The sequence below is a fragment of the Natator depressus genome, chromosome 20, assembly GCF_965152275.1.
Source record: "Natator depressus isolate rNatDep1 chromosome 20, rNatDep2.hap1, whole genome shotgun sequence".
In the NCBI taxonomy this organism is placed as follows: Eukaryota; Metazoa; Chordata; order Testudines; family Cheloniidae; genus Natator; species Natator depressus.
This window is the reverse complement of record NC_134253.1, coordinates 3,324,685-3,343,264: the sequence shown is the minus strand read 5'-3', so window position 1 is coordinate 3,343,264 and position 18,580 is coordinate 3,324,685.

Below are 18,580 nucleotides of genomic sequence, written 5' to 3'. Positions count from 1 at the left end.
ATTCGGGGGGGGGGGTATTTTTAACACCCTGAATGACAAAAGTTGTGCCCACAAAGTGTGCTGGATGTGCTGTGCTGAGGGAGGCCAGGCCTGAGGGCCCCCCCGGTGAGTTTCCTGTGCTGGGTTTAGATGCCCAATAACCCCTCCTGTTTTAGGGTGGCTGAGAGTCGCTCCGGTCCAGAGATCGGGGGGCCTGATTCCCACTGGGAGTGGAGCCCCCATGAGTCCAGAGCGAGGGGACTCCCTGAGGGGGCCCCCGGCAGAGACAGGCGTGCTGAGGCTCAGAGAGGTGCGGCTCCGGGAGGCGGAGGGGCCCACGGCTTAACCCCCTAGAAAGTGGACCCCTGAGAAGGGCTGTCACACTGAAGCGGGTTCCCCCCAGGGACCGTACGGCGCCGAGAGAGAGCGGGAGTCCGGGACAGCCCCGTTACGCTGGGCGCTGCCCGTCTGTGTCTCTGGTGATACCCAGCAGAGAGGCAGGTTGACTCTTGCTGCAGATCGCTCCCCCTGCCCTGCTCGGGGAGGGGAGTTAGATCTGGGGGCTTTGCCAGGGACCTGGGAGGCCGATCCCCGGTAGCCGGGCTGCTCCGGAGGTGGGGGACCCCAGAATGCCCAGCGCAGACCCTTGTCAATGACCGTGTGTAATCCAGTAACTAGCTTCGTTCTGGGGGGGGCAGGGGTCAGCGTCAGTGGCTGCAAGGTGGCAACGGGGGGGGGGGGGTTGCAGGGAGGGGGCACCCAGAAAAGGAGTGGGCCCATTTTCTCCCAGACCTCGTCCCTTGAGTTAGGTCCCGCATCTCCCCCTCCCCTCCCCCTGCAGTTGGCCGTCTGTCCCCATCCCCCCCTTCCCCAGCCCCCGTGGCGCCCCTTGCTGTCCACTCGCCCCCCAGCCAGGAGTCTGCGCCCCCCTGTGTTGGAAGGGGCCATGCACTCCGGGGTGGGAGGGGGCTGGCTGGAGCAGATGAATGGAAGATGGAGCGAAGCTGCCTCGGTCTCCCTGGGTCTCTGAAGCAATTTCAGGGCTGAGACTGGGCCTGCCGCCTCGCTCATTAACCGCCCGCCTCCTCGGGGGGCTCCTGCCAAGCTGCTGACAGCTCCCGGCGCCGCCCCCCCCCCCGCCATTAGGTGCTGGGCCTGAGACCTCCCGCTGTGGGCTCAGGAGTTGGGGTTGGGGGGTGGGAGACCAGGCAGGTGCCCCGTTCCCCTCACACTGCCAGGGCCGTGCAGGGGGGGCGACTGGTTCGGGGCCCTGGGGTTCACCCTGCCCCTGGGGGGACAGGGACACCAGTGAAAGGAGGGGGAGAAAAACAGGCCCGGGGTCACCCCGAGATCTCCGCTCCCGCCCAGCAGCGCAGCCCATCCAGCCCTGGGCCGTGAGGGCTTTGGGCAAGGCAGACGGGGCTCTCGGGGTGCCCCCCCCCCCAGACGCTAGGTCCAGCTCCAGCCTTCCCGCACGTCAGCGGGTCTGGTCCGATCTGTCTGTGCTGACAAGTCGGGGCACCCTATCCCAGGGGTCTTCTCAGGGCACCCTGTGTTAGCGTAATGCGGGAGCCAAGCCCAGGACCCCCCCCAAACACTGGGCAATAGCTGATGGGGCAACTGGGCCTGGAGCCTGGGCAACTGAGCCTGGAGCCCTCAACCACACACACTGGGTTGCCATGGCAATGCCAGAAAGGGTGACTAGGCCCAAAGCTTGTGAACCCCCAAATGCTGGGTAGCCATGGCAACGCCAGAGGGGACGGCTAGGCCCGAAGCCTGCGACCCTTTGGCAGGGTGTGAAGCTGGGAGGCCATAATGCACCACTTAGTGGGAGGGGGACATGGTCAACCCCCCCATAGAGGAACCCCTGCATCCCCATTGCTCTTAATTCTCCTGCTGCTTCTCAGGGGTCGGTTCCAGTTGGGGGGCGCTGGGGGTGGGCTGCGAACCCGCCGGCACGGCCCCTGGAGCTAGCTCGGGTGACCGAGGGACACCGTGTGTCCCCCCCACCCCCGTTGCCTGGCAGGGCCCCCCCCCTCACCCGCCCCAGGGCCACATTCAATTTGCTACGAGGAGGGGAGCTGGGGGGGGGGTGTCTCTGCGGCTGCTCCCCAGCGCTTGGCAGCCCCCTTTGAAGGCGTCTGGCTGCGGGGCAGGGCCTGCGCTGTGGCCTCCCCCCACACTTTGATTTCCTGCTGCCTTTGAATCCTCCTGGCCCGGCTAATTAGAGGCGAGAGACACTTTCAAGGGCTCCCTGCCAGGGGCGCTGGCTGCATAAATTAAGCAGGGGGCCTGTCTCCCTTCCTTAGCTCCAGCTCCTTCCCCAGTGCCTGGGCCCGAGGGGAGCCTGGCAGCCCCCACGGCCCGGGGCCCACTCCCCATGGGCTCTGACCGGCCCCAGGATCGCTCCCTGCCGGCGGGCATCAGGTCTTGGTTGGCGATCCGGGCCTGGGACTGCAGGGAGGGGACCCCCACCCTGCTGGATCCACCCCCCAACCCCCGGCACAGAGCCACCTGCCCCACTCCCTGCAGCATGGGGCCCCCCGGCACGGAGCCGCCCTCCATGGCTGTGTCCGCCTCTGGGGAGCTGGGGGGAGCCGTGGCTAAGGTCGGGGCCGGGGGGGCATGAAGAACATTTTCCCCATAGCCCCGGCTGGATTCACGCCCGAGCAGCTCTTCGTTGCAAGGGATTCCCGTGGCAGCGCACCACGGTACAGCTGGGGGGTTAACCTGCTCCCTGAGTCTCCCCAGCGCCCCCCTCACACCTGCGTTCTCCCCCCCCCCGCCCACCACCCTCAGTGACAGCTCCCCGCTTTCTAGCCTCTGGGGTGTTTGCCCCCCTGCCCTGGCTTGGTGCGGGGAGCTGGGGATGGGTGGGCGTTTGCCAAGCCACGGACGCAGCGGTCCGCAGAAACGGGGGGGGGGCGCGAAGGGCACTGGGCGCCACGGCAACAGATGCCACTGGCAACCAGGCGGCACGGCAGAGTAGCGCCCTGTGCGAGCCCCGCTGGAAACCACGGTAACCGTGTGGCATTGCCATTGGAAACCACAGCCATGCCGCCGGTAACTATGGTAACCGGAGGCCGCTGCGTGGTACCTCTGGGCAGCCCTAGGGGCATCTGTCCCAGCTCCAGGCCAACCCGCCCAGGCCCCCTCCCCGCCTTTGCTGAGCCCAGCCCGGACCCCCAGCTCCTCTGGGCCGCAGCCGCCATGGGTCCGACACCCAGCCGAGAAGCTGCCAGAGCCCCGATGGCAGGTGGGGAGGGGAGACGGCACGTGGGGCAGGTGGATCCCCGGGGAGCAGCCCTGCCGGGTCCCTGCGCGGGGCAGGAGGGGGCGCTCCAGCCTTCGGGGGCAGCAGGAGCCCCCCAGGCAGCGCCAGGCGCCCCGTGACGGACAGGAGAATCTGACAGGAGGGCTAAGCAGCCCTGACGCCTGCCCGTCTTGCTTTCGCCCGGGCCCCCGCCCCAGGAGCTGCGCAGGAGCCGGGGCAGGGGGGTGGGGGGGCGGGGACTGGACGAGGCGGGTTGGAAACAGACTCAAGGTCGATCTGTTGTTTCCTGACATGGGCTCCCTCCCCCCCACGCCAGCTCTGCCGGTGCCCCTCACTCCCGACCCACAGCCCCCTGCTAGCCTGGCCGTGCCCCCCCACACCCAGCTCTGCCGGTGCCCCTCACTCCCGACCCGCAGCCCCCTGCTAGCCTGGCCGTGCCCCCCCACACCCAGCTCTGCCGGTGCCCCTCACTCCCGACCCGCAGCCCCCTGCTAGCCTGGCCGTGACCCCCCACACCCAGCTCTGCCGGTGCCCCTCATTCCCGACCCGCAGCCCCCTGCTAGCCTGGCCGTGCCCCCCCACACCCAGCTCTGCCGGTGCCCCTCACTCCCGACCCGCAGCCCCCTGCTAGCCTGGCCGTGCCCCCCCACACCCAGCTCTGCCGGTGCCCCTCACTCCCGACCCGCAGCCCCCTGCTAGCCTGGCCGTGCCCCCCCACACCCAGCTCTGCCGGTGCCCCTCACTCCCGACCCGCAGCCCCCTGCCAGCCCAGCCCTGGGTTCCCCCCCACCCAACTCTGCCGGTGCCCCTCACTCCCGACCCGCAGCCCCCTGCCAGCCCAGCCCTGGGCTCCCCCCCAGCTCTGCTGGTGCCCCTCACTCCCGACCTGCAGCCCCCTGCTAGCCCGGCCCTGGGCTCCCCCCCAGCTCTGCCGGTGCCCCTCACTCCCGACCCGCAGCCCCTGCTAGCCCGGCCCTGGGCTCCCCCCACACCCATCTCTGCCGGTGCCCCTCACTCCCGACCCGCAGCCCCTGCCAGCCCAGCCCAGCCCAGCCCAGCCCAGCTCTGTCCCCGACCCACAGCTCGCCCTCCCCACCCCGCACTGCTTGGTGGTGTGTGGGGCACAGATGCTGCTCTCTGAGCTTGGGGGAGCCTGGGGGGGGAGCCGACGTCATTGCTGTGGATGGAAGATGGATGTGAAAAGCAGCGATTGTAACATTACCTCACCCCTCAAACCGGCCTGCACCCCCCCCCACAAGCCATCCCCCCCTGCACCTCATGGGCCCAGCCTGCCCTGCCTCCTCCTACCCCCTGCTGGATCATAATTTGCATATGTAAATATGCAAATCAGAACACCCCCCCCCTCGACCCCGCTGCTTCCTCGGTGCAGCGGTGCCGGGGGGTTGGTGGCGCTGGTGCCAACCTGGCCGCTGCGTGAAAAGTGCCACCTGGCGAGCTGTGAGGGCATCGCACTGGGCAGGGCAGATCAGCGCCCGCGCCCCCATCAGCGGGCGGGGGGGAGCAGCCAGGAAAGGCCCCCTCCCGCCCCCCGGCCCTGGGGGAGCAAACAGTGCATCTGCCTCGTGGCGGGAGGGAGCAGAGCCGGGTGTCTGGGCCTGCTGCCCCCCCAGAACCCCTCCCAGCGCGTCCCCTCCCCGCTTGCCGTCCGGTCCTGCCTTCGCCCCGCTGGCAGGCGGCTCACACTGCCCCACCCCGCGCACCCCAAAGTCCCTGTAATTCCACAGGGAATAAACCCTGACACAAGCGAATGGGGGGAGGCCCCCCTCCCCACCACCATTCCCTGCCAAGCACCTGCTACCAGCTGCCCCAAAACAGCCCCAGGGAGGAAGGTCATGCCAGCCCCCACATGGCATGGATCTTGGCCCCCCCCATCCAGTCCAATGGCTCCTGGCCCCCCCCATCCAGTCCAATGGCTCCTGGCCCCACGCATGCCAGCCCCCCCTCACAGCCTGGCTCCTGTCCCTGCTATCCCAGTGTTGTTTCTGGCCCCCCCGCCCCTCATCTCTGCTCCTGCCCCCCATCCCAGTGCCCCCACCACAGCCTGGCTCCTGCCTCCCATCAGTCCCCGCTCCCTGCCCAGTGTAGCCGGGGGGGCTCTGGGCCCTGGCAGGCGTGACAGCCGCTGAGGAGTGGGGGGCGGAGGAGGGCGCGCGGTTCGGCAGGGATTGACACCTGCAGGGGCCTAGCCTGTTTGAGATGCAGCCGGCACCGTCCCGGAGCCTGTCCTTGTCGCCGCCAATTAAGATCAGGGCGGGCAGCGCTGCGAGAGGCCGGGGGCCCCGCGCCAGCCCAGGCCCGGTAGCTCCCCTGTGCCCCAGCAGATGAATATTAACAGCCCTGGCAACCCGCGCCGCAAGTCATTGGAGATTGTCAGTGTCCTCTTGGTGGGGGGGCAACGGGGCAAACGCTCCCTCCCCCAGCACGACCGGGGTGAGCCACTACCTATGCGGCGGCCTCAAAGGTAACCCCTGCCATGCTTGGCTCCCGGCAGCCACATCACGATTGAGGGGGATCCGCAAACATGGGGGGGCAGGGCTGGGCTAGCCAGGGGCTGTAGGTCAGGAGTGAGGGGCACCAGCGGAGCTGGGGTGGGGGGTCCAGGGCTGGGCTAGCAGGGGCTGCGGATCGGGAGTGAGGGGCATTGAGGAGTCAAGGGGGATCGATCTAATTATTGACGAACTAATTGGACCTTTGTTTGAGCCAGTGACCCCAGGAGCAGAACCCCCACCCCCCACCATGATTTATTTGCACCTTAAAGGAAGGGTTGAGGCAGAATTCGGGGTGACAGTTTGGGGGTTCAGGAGGGTTTGGGGTGTCACACAGTCCCCACGCAGTGCTCTGGAACTGCTCCCTATGAAGCCAGGCAGGACTCTGGGGAAGTCTCCTCTCGGGGAGCAGCCTGTCTGCAGGACACACAGCTCACCCGGCTCCACCTTCCTGGGTCTGACCTCGGAGCATTCAGCATCCTCTGCCCCTCCCTGCGCTTCCCATAACGAGTCCGCCCAGGTGGGGTCCGGGGGCGGCCAGAGGGTCCTGCACCCCAACTTCGCAGTCAGACGGGACTCTCAGCCAGCCAGTAAAACAGAAGGTTTATTAGACGACAGGAACATGGTCTAAAACGGAGCTTGTAGGTACAAAGACCAGGACCCCTCAGTCAGGTCCATCTTGGGGGGCAGGGAGGCCAGAGCCCCATCTGGGCCTCCCCCCATTTCCCCAGCCAGCTCCAAACTGAAACTCTCCAGCCCCTTCTCCGGCCTTTGTCTTTGTTCCCCAACCCCTTCAGTTGGCACCTTTGCAGGGGAGGGGCCCAGGCCATCAGTCCCCAGGAGACAGGGTGTCGGCCATTCTCTGTGCAGACACCATCCCACTGGCCCTCTAGGGCTCTGCCACAATCACACCCCATTATCCCACCACCTAGAGACTTAAGAAATGCCTAGGGGAAACTGAGGCACCCACATCATATTCAGAGAAAACACTAAGAACATTCCCACTTTGTCACAGGGGGTGGACTGGGGAAGGCCAGCAGGGCTGATGGTGCTGGTTCAGATGGGGGTCGGGGTGTCAGACTGGAGGGGAAGCTGAGGTGGAGTTTGGGGTGACATTTGGGGAGGAGGGATAGCTCAGTGGTTTGAGCGTTGGCCTGCTAAACCCAGGGTTGTGAGTTCAATCCTTGAGGGGGCCATTTAGGGATCTGGGGCAAAAATTGGGGATTGGTCCTGCTTTGAGCAGGGGCTGGGACTAGATGACCTCCTGAGATTCTATGATTTCAAGGGGTTTGAGGCCCCAGCTGAGAAGGGGTTTGGGGCGACTCAGATTCCAAGGCCAGAAGGAACCACTGTGATCACGTGGCCGCACCCCCTGGATCACACAGGCCGCCCGGTCCTGGACTCGGCCCGAGAGCGGATCTGTGGGAGACCCGGCTCAGGAAACGAGGCCCTGGGGAATTCCCCTCCCCGGGGAAAACTGTCGCCTGCCGGCCTGGGGCAGGGCTGAGCTTGGGGGCGACAGGTCAGTTCAGGATTCGGTCGCCCTGGCCGGGGGCTCCGCTGGCCGGCGTGAGTCCATCTGCAGCTCAGTCCGTGCGTCCAGCCGCGTTTCCATGGTAGCGCTGCCCGTGGGGCCAGGGCCCCCCTCTCCCACTCCCTCGTTAGTCCTTCCCGAGCCGGTTCCACGCCGGAGCCGCTGCCCGCCCGGATCGTGCCTGGTGGCTGCCGGCCGGCTCCTGGAGCCTTGCATTAGCGTCTGTTAGCACTAATGGAGCGGTGCCTGGGCTGGCGCTCGCCCGGGGGGCGGACGTGCTCAGAGCCGGCGGGAGCCTGTTACCATCGGGCGAGGGGGCTGGACCCGCACGTGCCTGGCGGGCCTGGGGAGCCACGCGCCCAGCCCTCCTGGAGAGCGCCAGGCGCCGTTAACCCCTCTCTGCCCGGCCCCTTCCCAGCCCCCCGGTTCTGAGCACCCCAGGCCATGCCCCCCGCAGCCTGGCTGGCACGTCTGCTCCTTGGGGACAGTGCCCTGTTCCCAGCGGGGCTGGGAGCTGCTGGCCTGCCCCCAATGGAGTGACCCAAGGCCCCCTGCTGGGGGGGCTCCCCCCAGGTATGGAGGCATCAAGGCAGTAGCCCAAGGACACCCACCAAGACAATGCCAGAGTTGCTCGGAACCCAGGAGTCCTGGCCTTCAGCCCCCCCACTCTAACCTTATACCCACTGCAATCAGGGTTGGGTTGGTTTTGGGGCGGGAAGAAGGGAGCCATGTCAAAGGCAGCTTGGAGGGGGTCTGAAATCAGGGCCCCCTGAAAGGGCGGTGCCCTGAACCACTAGCCTCTTTGGTAGCCTGTGTCTCAACCCCCGCCCCCCCGGCCCTGCCTTATAACTAACTGTACTGCCACCCCACGGGGGGGGAGGGGTGTTATCATCTGCCCCCCTCCGGGGAACAGACTGACCAGGAAGGAGGAAAGTCAATAAGAGGGAGCCTGGAACAGAGCCACCAGCTGCCCCGGGCTGGGCAGACAAATCAAACCCACCGCACCTGGGCGCCAGCCGTAGGGCCCCCCTGCGTCCCCCCCCCGGGCTGGCACACCCTGCTCTCCCCCACGGCGAGCGACTGTCCCTCACGCCAGTGCAATGAGCGATGTATGTAAACCGGGGGGCCTGGAGTCTGACACGGCGGGTCCCCACGTCTGTGCGGTGATCGCGCCCTCCTCGGGGCAGGGGGAGAGAGACGGGGGGGGAGGGGTCACAGCTCAGGCCTGGGGCGGTTTCAGGCAGCCAGCCCACCCCACCACCCCACCCCCAGCTTGTTATGGGCTGGGGAGACATAGGACTGGACTGGGGTGCGGGGGGCTGCGGGTCAGGATTGAGGAGCAGGATTGGGCAGGTCCTGCCCTCTAAGCCGGGCACTGGGGGTGGGGTGGGGGTACTGGTGCAGGGCCAGGGCGATTGCCCCGTTCCCCACCTCCGGGACAGCCCCGAGCGCCCTGGGCAGCCCCATCGCGCCCCTCTGCTTGATCACCCTCCAATCCGGACGAGCTTCCTTGCCCAGGTGCCCCGGCGCCAGTAACCGTCCCTTCGTATCGCCAGGGGCCGTGGTGGCCCAGCTGATGCTGATCATCCTTCTGCGTGGGGAGGACGGGGGAGGATTCCCAGGCCTGCGCTCACAGTGTGAACTGGAGCCAAGCTGCCCAAGGCCTCCCCCGTCATTAGCCCCGGCCACTTGTCTGGCCGCCCAGAGAGGAATCCAATAGCCATTTCACCCTGATCGGCAGGGCTGTTCCCGGGCAGGCCGGAGCGGTGCCCAGGCGGGCGGGGTGCGTGGCCCTGGTTACAGGGCTCCAGGGTGGGGCCGAGGAGGACCCAGGTGGGGGGCAATGGGGCACAGACCCTGGGGTCGCGACCCCCAGCCTGCGTGTGCCTCGCTCTCTGGAGTTTGCTTGGAGTTTGGTTTTCAGTTGAACCCCCCCAAGTGAAACGGACGAGGGTTCCCGGCGCGCATCAGTCCCTCGGCTCCCCCCAGAGTGACACCCCAAACTGGGCACGGGTTCATTTGGGTGGGCCGTGATAGGGGGCGCCCAGGGCTGGGCTAGCAGGGGGGCTGCGGGTCAGGACTGAGGGGCACCGACAGAGCTGTGGGGTGGAGAACCTGGACCCCCTTTGCCAATTTCCCTCAATGGCACAAGTCTTGCCCCACACCCGGGGGCTCCTGGGGCGAAGGCCTGTGTAAATACCCCAGCCGTGGGCTGGGGGAGGCGATCCACAGCCCCCCAGGGCTTTGGCTGTGGGGGTGAAGGCAGGTTGGCGATGATGGGGATCGGGGAGCCCCCCTCCCCGCCGTGGTTCATCAGGGTGCCTCGTCTCTTTAGCAGGAGCCTTTCCCCGGGCCACGTTCCCCCTCTGCCTCCAAAATAATCAGGAGATATAAATGCATCAACCCGGCAGAATAACCTGATTGCAGCGGCGAGGGTGCGCGGCGTGTCCTTGAAGTGAGCAATGAGGCCTCTGAAAGAGAGAGCGAGAGAAAGATTTGAAGGAGAGGAAAAAATCTTGTGGCCCCCCCCCGCCCCCGCAGTTCCCAGCTCCGGGGGAGGGAGGGGGGGAGGAATTGAGTGATGGGGCTCAGGGCTCAGAACAGCTGGGGGACAGGGACTAGGGCACAATCTGGGGGGAGTAGGGGCGGGGTGGGGGGGCCTCGTCTTTCCACTCCCTTGGCTTCGGGCAACTTTCTCAGGAAATAAAACAACCCGTCAGCCCACCCCTGCCTGCTGCTGGGCATGGGATGAATGTCTGGGGGGGGGGGGCGAATTGGCCATGCGGGGGGTGGGGTGGGGGGGAGAAGGGGCTGTACAAGCTTCCTCACCCAACCTCCGCTGGTGCCCCTCACTCCCGACCCGCAGCCCCCTGCTTGGGTCGGGGGAGCCCAGCGCTGGGACACCAGGGGGCTGCGGGTCGGGAGTGAGGGGCACTGGCAGAGCCATGAGGGGTGGGGGGCCCAGGGCGGGACACCAGGGGGCTGGCATGTGTCTGTCTGGGGGGGTGGTGTGTGTCTGTCTGGGAGGGCTGGTGTGTGGGTCTGGGGGGGACTGGTGTGTGTCTGTCCGGGGGAGCTGGTGTGTCTGTCTGGGGTGGTGGTGCGTGTCTGTCTGGGGGGGCTGGTGTGCGTCTGGGAGGGCTGGTGTGTGGGTCTGGGGGAAGCTGGCACGTGTCTGCCTGGGGGGGCTGGTGTGTGGGTCTGTGGGGGGCTGGGGTGTGGGGCTGGGGTGGTGGTGTGTATCTGCCTGGGGGGGTGGTGTGTGTCTGTCTGGGAGGGCTGGTGTGTGGGTCTGGGGGGGACTGGTGTGTGTCTGTCCAGGGGAGCTGGTGTGTGTCTGGGGGGGCTGGTGTGTGTCTGGGGGGGCTGGTGTGTGGGTCTGGGGGAAGCTGGCGCGTGTCTGTCTGGGGGGGCTGGTGTGTGGGTCTGGGGGGGCTGGTGTGTGGGGGCCGGGCCCGGTCACTAAACCCACTTCACTCCGGCTTCCTGGCCCGCCGATTGCAGAGTCACCCGCCGTGCCCGTCTCCGAGTGGGAGCGGAAAAGGCCAGAGGATCGGTGCAGCTCCACCGGCCCGACCCGGAGGGTCCGGAGCGGCCAGGCCGGCTCTCCCAGGCCTTTTGAGTGGCGTGACGTCCCCCCGACCCGTGCCTGGCGGGACGCCGGGTTGTCCCTGCACGGAGCGGGGGGATAACCAAGGAGAGAAACGAAAATCCAGGGGACGGCACCTCCTCTGCGCCCCCACCGAGGGCCAGACCCACACGCCAGGTGAGCTCAGCCCTCCCCCTCCCCCTCTCTAGCTCCGTCAGGCAGCTTTTAAATGGGAAACCATTAAAATTTTCCACCTCATTTGCTGCCTCTTACACGGTTAATTTTCCCGGGCCTGTATATTTCTGTATTTGCACCGCTCCAGAAGCCAATTCACTGCAGCTGGAAGGGAAGCACAGCTGGGGGGGGGAGCCTGAAGGGAGGGGGGGCTCCGTCTTTAATTTAACAAACGAAGAGAACAACTTAATTAGAGTCATCTGGAAAATCACAGCCTCCATTATGGCTGCTACCAGAGGAGGCCGGCGCTGGGCGTCTGTTCGCGGCAGGCCGGCGCAGGGAGGGTAAACGGGCCACTGGGGCTCCTGGAGCTGCTTCGCCTTCCTGGGTGGGACCGAACAGCTGTCTCTAATTATACAGAGGGGCTAATTGGATTTATCAGCCGTTAATAGGAAAGTAAGCACCCGGCAGTGTCCCTGACAGGGGCGGTTATTGGGGTCGCCTGGGGAGAGCAGCAGGGGGCTCTTGGCCGTGCTCCTGACCCACCTATTTCCACGAGGGACCGTGCAAACCGTGCACGGGAGGGAGCTGTAATGTCACGGCTGCTTCTTAAAGCGACGGCACCGGCTCAAACGCTCCCCAGGCGTGTTTGCAAATTCTCTGGGACCTGTGAGCAGGGCAGAGTCGACAGGAGCGATCCCATGGGTTAATTATTAGGTGTATTACGGTATCCCCCAGGGGTTTTGACCGAGATCAGGGGTCCGTCCTGCCGGGCGCTGCCCCGACCCTGCCTGAGATCAGGGCCCCGTCGTGCCGGGCGCTGCCCAGACATGATGGGGGAGGATAATCCTAACTCCAAAGACCTCACAATCTAAACGCACAAACAGATAAATGATGAGAGGGGAAACTGAGGCACGGCGCATGGTGGCAACTTTCCTTTGCTCCCAGCTCTTTTAGGAAGTGCGTGTCAATTTCACGGCCTAGGCCGGTCAGTTTCCCCTCTTGTTTCGTTTGGGTCTTTTTCCCCAGTGGCAGGGCGGGGAGCCGAGTGCTTCTAAAACACAGCTCCCTCCGGCTGCAGGCACCGGGCATTGCCTGGATTTCCTGCTCGGACAGATCCCAGCAGGCAGATTCCCTGCAACGCCTGGAGCGAGAAGGCGCGTGTGATGAGTGGAGGGGGCTGAGGGTTCTGACCACGGGGCGGCTCTGGGGCCACAGGATTTTGCTCCCCTGGCCCAATGCAGCAGCTGCAGCGTAGTGCAGGGCCCTGGGGTCACGGGGGCGGCTGTGACCCGCCCAAAGGCCCAGGAGCCTGCGCTGAAGATGCTGGACACGGACCGGCCCCTCTCTAGCGCCCAGCCTGTACCGCCGACACTCCCCAAAGGGGAGCTCCCTCCATCCTGGCTTGAGGACGGGGCACGGGTCGCGTGGGGGCCTGTGTGATCTTCACCGCATGCCGTGCGACGCAAAGCGGCCAGCGCTGCCAGGCGGGTTACAAGCTGGGGTGAGGAACGGGAGCTGCTGGGCCGAGTCCCGCTCTGGTGCTGGCCAGGGGAGGGCCCCCAACCCCACCCCGACTCCCCTAATGTTGTTCCAACTTTAAAAAACAAACCAACCGGCGTTAAAAATGTCAGCAGCACAGAGGAGCCCTGACCTGCTAGATTAATCGCCCCGATTTCTCTTTGCATCTCAGCGAAAGGTCAGAAGCCTTTGCTGAGGATCTGGAATTAATTGGAAATCCCACGCCGGAACCAGGCCCATACATCATTGCCGGGACAATTACCACCTGCACTTTGAAAAGGGGGGGTGGAGGGGGCCCTGGCCTGCTCCAGGATTTCACTCCGGGGAAAAGCTGGCACGTTTTCAGGGGCGCCCAGACCCTGGCAGGAACTCACCTTCCTGCTCGCCCGCCGGCCGTCTGCACGCCCGGGCAAAGGGCCCCTGTGACGAAGCGGGACTGTTCTTAATGTTTCCTCTGAATAGTGTGGGGTGCCTCAGTTTCCCCTAGGCAGATCTTAAGTCTCTAGGGGGTGGGATAAGGGTGTATGATCGTTGCAGAGCCCTAGAGGGCAGGTGTGTGCAGGGGTCTGGACACAGAGAATGGCCGACACCCTGTTTCCTGGCCACTGATGACCTGGGCCCTTCCCTCCGCGAGGTGAGAGCTAAAGGGTTGGAGAACAAAGGAATCCGGTGCCCTCCTGGCCCGGGATAGGGACAAAACCCAGAGGAGGGGGTGCTGGAGGGAGTTTCAGTTTGGGGCTGGCTGGGGACAAGGAGTGAAGGGCAGACGGGGTTGTCTGGCTCACTGCCCCCCAAAATGGACCCAGCTGAGGGGTCCTGTTCTCTGCACCTACAAGCTCTGTTTTAGACCATGTTCCTGTCGTCTAATAAACCTTCTGTTTTACTGGCTGGCTGAGAGTCCCGTCTGACTGCGGAGTTGGGGGGCAGGACCCCCTGGCTGCCCCAGGACCCCGCCTGGGCGGACTCGCTGGGGGAAGCGCAGGGAGGGGCAGAGGAGGCTGAATGCTCCGAGGTCAGACCCAGGAAGGTGGAGCCGGGTGAGCTGTGTGTCCTGCAGACAGTCTGCTCCCAGAGAGGAGACTCCCCAGAGTCCTGCCTGGCTTCATAGGGAGCAGTCCCAGAGCATCGCCCGGGGACCCCGTGACAGCCCCCCAGGGCTCGTGAGCGCTCCCATCACCCACCAGTTCACATTGCTGTGCTCAGGGCCTCGTGCAAGTCGTGAGGGTCACAGACACCATCCAGCCACTGTGACCCCATCAGCAGGGAAGCCGAGGGGTGAATGACCCCCAGAAAACAAACTCCCTTTAGCTCCGGGGGCGGGCTGGCATACTCGGGATGGGGCTGACACCATGGGAGCTGGCCCTGGTGCTGCCCAAGCGGTACCCGCTCTGGGGTCGGGCACATCAGATGCCGGTCAACCCCCTGAGAACGCCCTCCATATCCCTTGACCCTCTGCACCCCGCTGCCCGTCCCATGCAATCCCTGCCCGTCCCCTGGCCTTGCCCGGGGCCACATTAACCCCCTGGCCTGCCCAGGGCCTGTGTCCTTCTCAAAGTCCTGCCCTCTCCTCACTCCGTACCGGCCTCGCCGGGCCCTGTCGTGGGAGCGACACGGAAACGCCTGGCAAGGAACTCGCCAGCGGAGAATCCAGGGACGGGAGGTGGTTCGGCCGGGGCTTTCTCGCCCATCGCGCCCAAAGGGGAAATAACAAGCTACAGAAACCGGCGCGCATCCCCTCCCCCCTCAAAAATCAGCATAAATTCAATTTGCATATTCATGATATTTATCCAATAACTGTCCCCTCCTCCCAGATTAAAGACCCCCCAGGGAGCTGTAGGGCTCCTTAGCTGTGCTCGGGGGGTGCGGGGGGAGGGAAGCGACATTGGGGGGGTATTGGGTGGCTGGCATTCTCGGGGGGGGGGCAGTGTTGTGTGTTTGTGGCCCTCCCGCTCCTGCACTTCAGAATCGGATGAGCCAAAGGAGAAACGGTTCTGAGCCAGAATCAGTCGCATCCTCCCAGCCGGGCCGATGGGGCAGGGAGTTCCCCAGGGCCTGGTGTGTTTTGTGTCAGCCTGGGGCTATCAGACCTGCCTTCCCTCATGCCATTTCTCCCCCTTCCCCCCCGCCCCCCGGCCGTGAGCCCCTGGGACCCAGCTCGAGGGCTGGTGACGGGGGAGCCACACCAGTGCTTGGAGGGGGACCCCGGGACCCTGCACCCAGAGGCCAGGACCCTGCGTTCTGCTCTGCCCCGCCTCTGGCTCAGGGAGATTCTGAAATACGTGGGGTGCCCCCCCATCTCCACCTGCTCTGACCTCCTGCCTGGGGCAAGAAGTTGCGCTAGACCCCACGGCGAGGGCAGGGGGCACTTGGCTGCCGATTCCCCAGAGGAAGCCGCAAACTCAGGAAATTTCCCTCTTCCCCGGGCCTGCCGGTGCCCCTCACTCCCGACCCACAGCCCCCTGCTAGCTCAGCCCTGGGCCCTCCCCACCCGGCAGCTCTGCCCCCCAGCGAGTTGCCCCCTCTGTGCCTCCCGCCCCAGGTCCCCGCCTTGGGTCCCAGCCTGGTAACGCACTGGGGGGCGCTGTTCCCGTAATGGGGCTGGGAGCTCCGCGGGGGAGCTGAATTTAGGCGCGCGGGGGGGGGGGGTAATACAAATCTCAACCCCCCGGCACTTAACTCTCCATCCATGAAAGGCCCCATTAGTCTAATCGTGTCCCGCCCCTGCCCTCGCTCAGCTGAGGGAGCAGCAAGCTGCTCGCCCTGACAGATCAACGCAGCAGGGTAATAAATATGCCCAGGCCACTTGTGTGCAAATTTAATTTCCATTACAGGGCCCGAGGAAGGCGACGATCCTGATCCGGGGCTTTGCCGGGGAAGGGGCCCACGGACGTGGCTCCGATTCTTCAGCTCGGTCGTGCACCCCTGAGCGCTTTGGGCGGGGGTGGGGGGTGGGGTATTTTACTCTCTTTTTTTCTTCTTCTTTATCTTCCCTTCCACGTCTCTATTTGATGAAAGGCAGGGAGGGCTGGAGGCTGAGGTGGTTTAAAAAGCACATGGCTGTGGCGGTGCCCCTCACTCCCGACCCGCAGCCCCCTGCTAGCCCAGCCCTGGGCTCCCCCCCTCCCTCAGCTCTGCCGGTGCCCCTCACTCCCGACCTGCAGCCCCCTGCTAGCCCAGCCCTGGGCTCCCCCCCTCCCCCAGCTCTGCCGGTGCCTCTCACTCCCGACCCGCAGCCCCTGCCAGCCCAGCCCTGGGCTCTGCCCTGCCCAGCTCTTCCAGTGCCCCTTAATCCTGACCCTACCCACCCCTGCCCCCTCGCCAGTTCTGCTGGTGCCCCTCAATCCCGACCTGCAGTCCCCGCTATCCCAGCCCGAGACTCCACACGCACAGCTCTGCTGGTGCCCTCGCTCCATGATCATGGGGACTTCAGTCTGAGTGACACGCTGCCGGTCTCACGCTGCCAGCCGTAAAATGTCCTTGGAATGGCTAGATATTATAGATGAGAATTTCCGAGCTCGGCGAGTTTGCATCCAGCACAGGGGAGTTCCAGGCTCACCCTCGTCTTGACAGATGAAGAGGAACTGACCCCAGAACCAAGAATTAATGGTAACTTAGTGTCACGGAGCGTGGGGGAGTCCGGGCCCTGCACCCCTCCTCCTGGGATTCACCGTGACTCTCAGCCAGCCAGTAAAGCGGAAGGTTTATTGGACCACAGGGACACAGTCTCAAACAGAGCTTGTGGGTACAACCAGGACCCCTCAGTCAAGTCCTTCAGGGGGAGCAGGGAGCTTAAACCCCAGCCCTGGGGTTCCCTGCGTTCGACCACCCAGCCCAAAACTGAAACCAAAACCCAGCCCCCCCCAGTCTCACTCCTCCTCCCCTAGCTCCTCCTCCAGCCTTTGTCCAGTTTCCAGGCAAAGGTGTCACCTGCTCCAACCCCCCCTCCCCCCCCAGGCCCCCAGCTCAGGTGACAGGCTCAGGTCTCCTCATTCCAGTAGAGTCACCCCCCTGCTCTCCCATCCCCGTGCAGACAGTCCCAGCAGAACTAGACGTCATCCCCCGGTCAGTCCACCCGCCTCCCTGCTGCGTCCCATCTCCCCCCCTTCGAGACTGAACTGAGCGGGGTCACTGTGACCAGTGACCTGGGGAAGTTCGGGGCCCCCTCTCCGGGACAGCGCGTCCGCTATCAGGTTGGCACTTCCCTTCACGTGGACCACGTCCATGTCGTAATCCTGCAGGAGCAGGCTCCACCTCAGGAGTTTGGCGTTGGCTCCTTTCATCTGGTGCAGCCAGGTCAGGGGAGAGTGGTCGGTGTACACGGTGAAGTGTCGCCCGAAGAAATAGGGCTCTAGTTTCCTGAGGGCCCACACCATGGCCAGGCACTCCTTCTCGATGGCCGCGTAGTGCTGCTCCCGGGGTAGCAACTTCTTGCTCAGGTACACGATGGGGTGTCTCTCCCCCTTTTCATCCTCCTGCATTAACACCGCCCCCAGCCCCGTGTCGGAGGCGTTGGTGAACACCACAAAGGCCTTGTCAAAGTCTGGGTTTGCCAGAACTGGGCCACTGACCAGAGCCTCCTTCAGCGCCCGGAAAGCCTCCTGGCACTGCTCGGTCCAGACCACCTTATCTGGCTTCCCCTTCTTGCATAGCTCAGTAATGGGGGTGGCTATGGCGCTAAAGTGGGGCACAAATCTTCGGTAGTATCCTGCCATCCCAATAAAGGCTTGGACCTGCTTTTTGGTGTGGGGAGCGGGCCAGTCTCTGATCACCTCCATCTTGGCTGGTTCCGGCTTTAGGCGGCCACTCCCCACCCGATGGCCCAGGTAAGATACTTCCGCCATCCCCACCTTGCACTTCTCCGCTTTTACAGTCAGCCCAGCCCCCTGGAGTCGGTCCAGCACTTGTCTAACCTGGGACACGTGGTCCTCCCAGGTCTGGCTAAAGACACAGATGTCATCAATCTACGCCATGGCAAAACTCTCCATCCCCCTCCGTCAATCCACCCCGCTCCCTGCTGCGTCACACTCAGGTACAAGTGATCCTGACTTGATTCACGTTTATTATGGGCCAACAGACTAAAGCCCAGACCCATGTTAAATATATACTTGGCGGTTTAAAAGCGCCAGTGTCACAAAGCGGTAAACAATTGGGAGCCAGATCAGCTGGGAGGCAGTAATTTAATTAGAAAAATGTGAATGATAATTGGCAACACTTAACCAGATGCCTAAAAAACCTTAATCCGACAATGGCGGAAGAAGGCCCTGTTGGTTAAAAAGCGGGTCTGGTTAAGAGGGGAGGGAAGCTATAACAATTTAAAAAATCACATGTAGCAAAGAAAGGGGAAGTTGGTAAGGAATATAAAAATCAGAAGCTGGGAATTGTAGAAAACTGATAAGGGAAACAAAAGGACATAAGGCGACATCTGCGTCCAGCAGAGTTAAGGACAATAATAAGGAGGGTTTTCAAGTGTATCAGGAATAAAAAGAATCCTGACAATGGTACAGGTCCATTAGTAGCTGGAAGTGGTGAAATTATCAGTAATAATGCAGAAAAGGCGGAGGAGTGCCATTCATATTTCTGTTCTGTATTTGGAAAAAAAACAGAAGCTGTAGTCACACCCTATGATCACACTCTTTTCATTCAACCAGTATCCTAGGAGGATGTTAAACATCAGCTACTAAAGCTGGACATTTTAAAATCAGCAGGAGCAGAGAACCTGCATCCAAGAGTTTTAAAAGAGCTGGCTGAGAAGCGCGCTAGATTGGTAATGTTGGTTTTCAGTAAGTCTTGGAACACAGGGGAAGTTCCAGAAGACTAGAGGAAAGCTAATGTCATGCCAGTATTTTAAAAGGGTAAATGGCATGACCAGGGTAATTATAGGCCTGTCAGTTTGAAATCGATCCTGGGCAAGATAATGGAGCAGCTGATACGGGACTCAATTAATCAAGAATTACAGAAGGGTAATATAGTTAATGCCAATCACTGTGGGTTTATGGAAAATA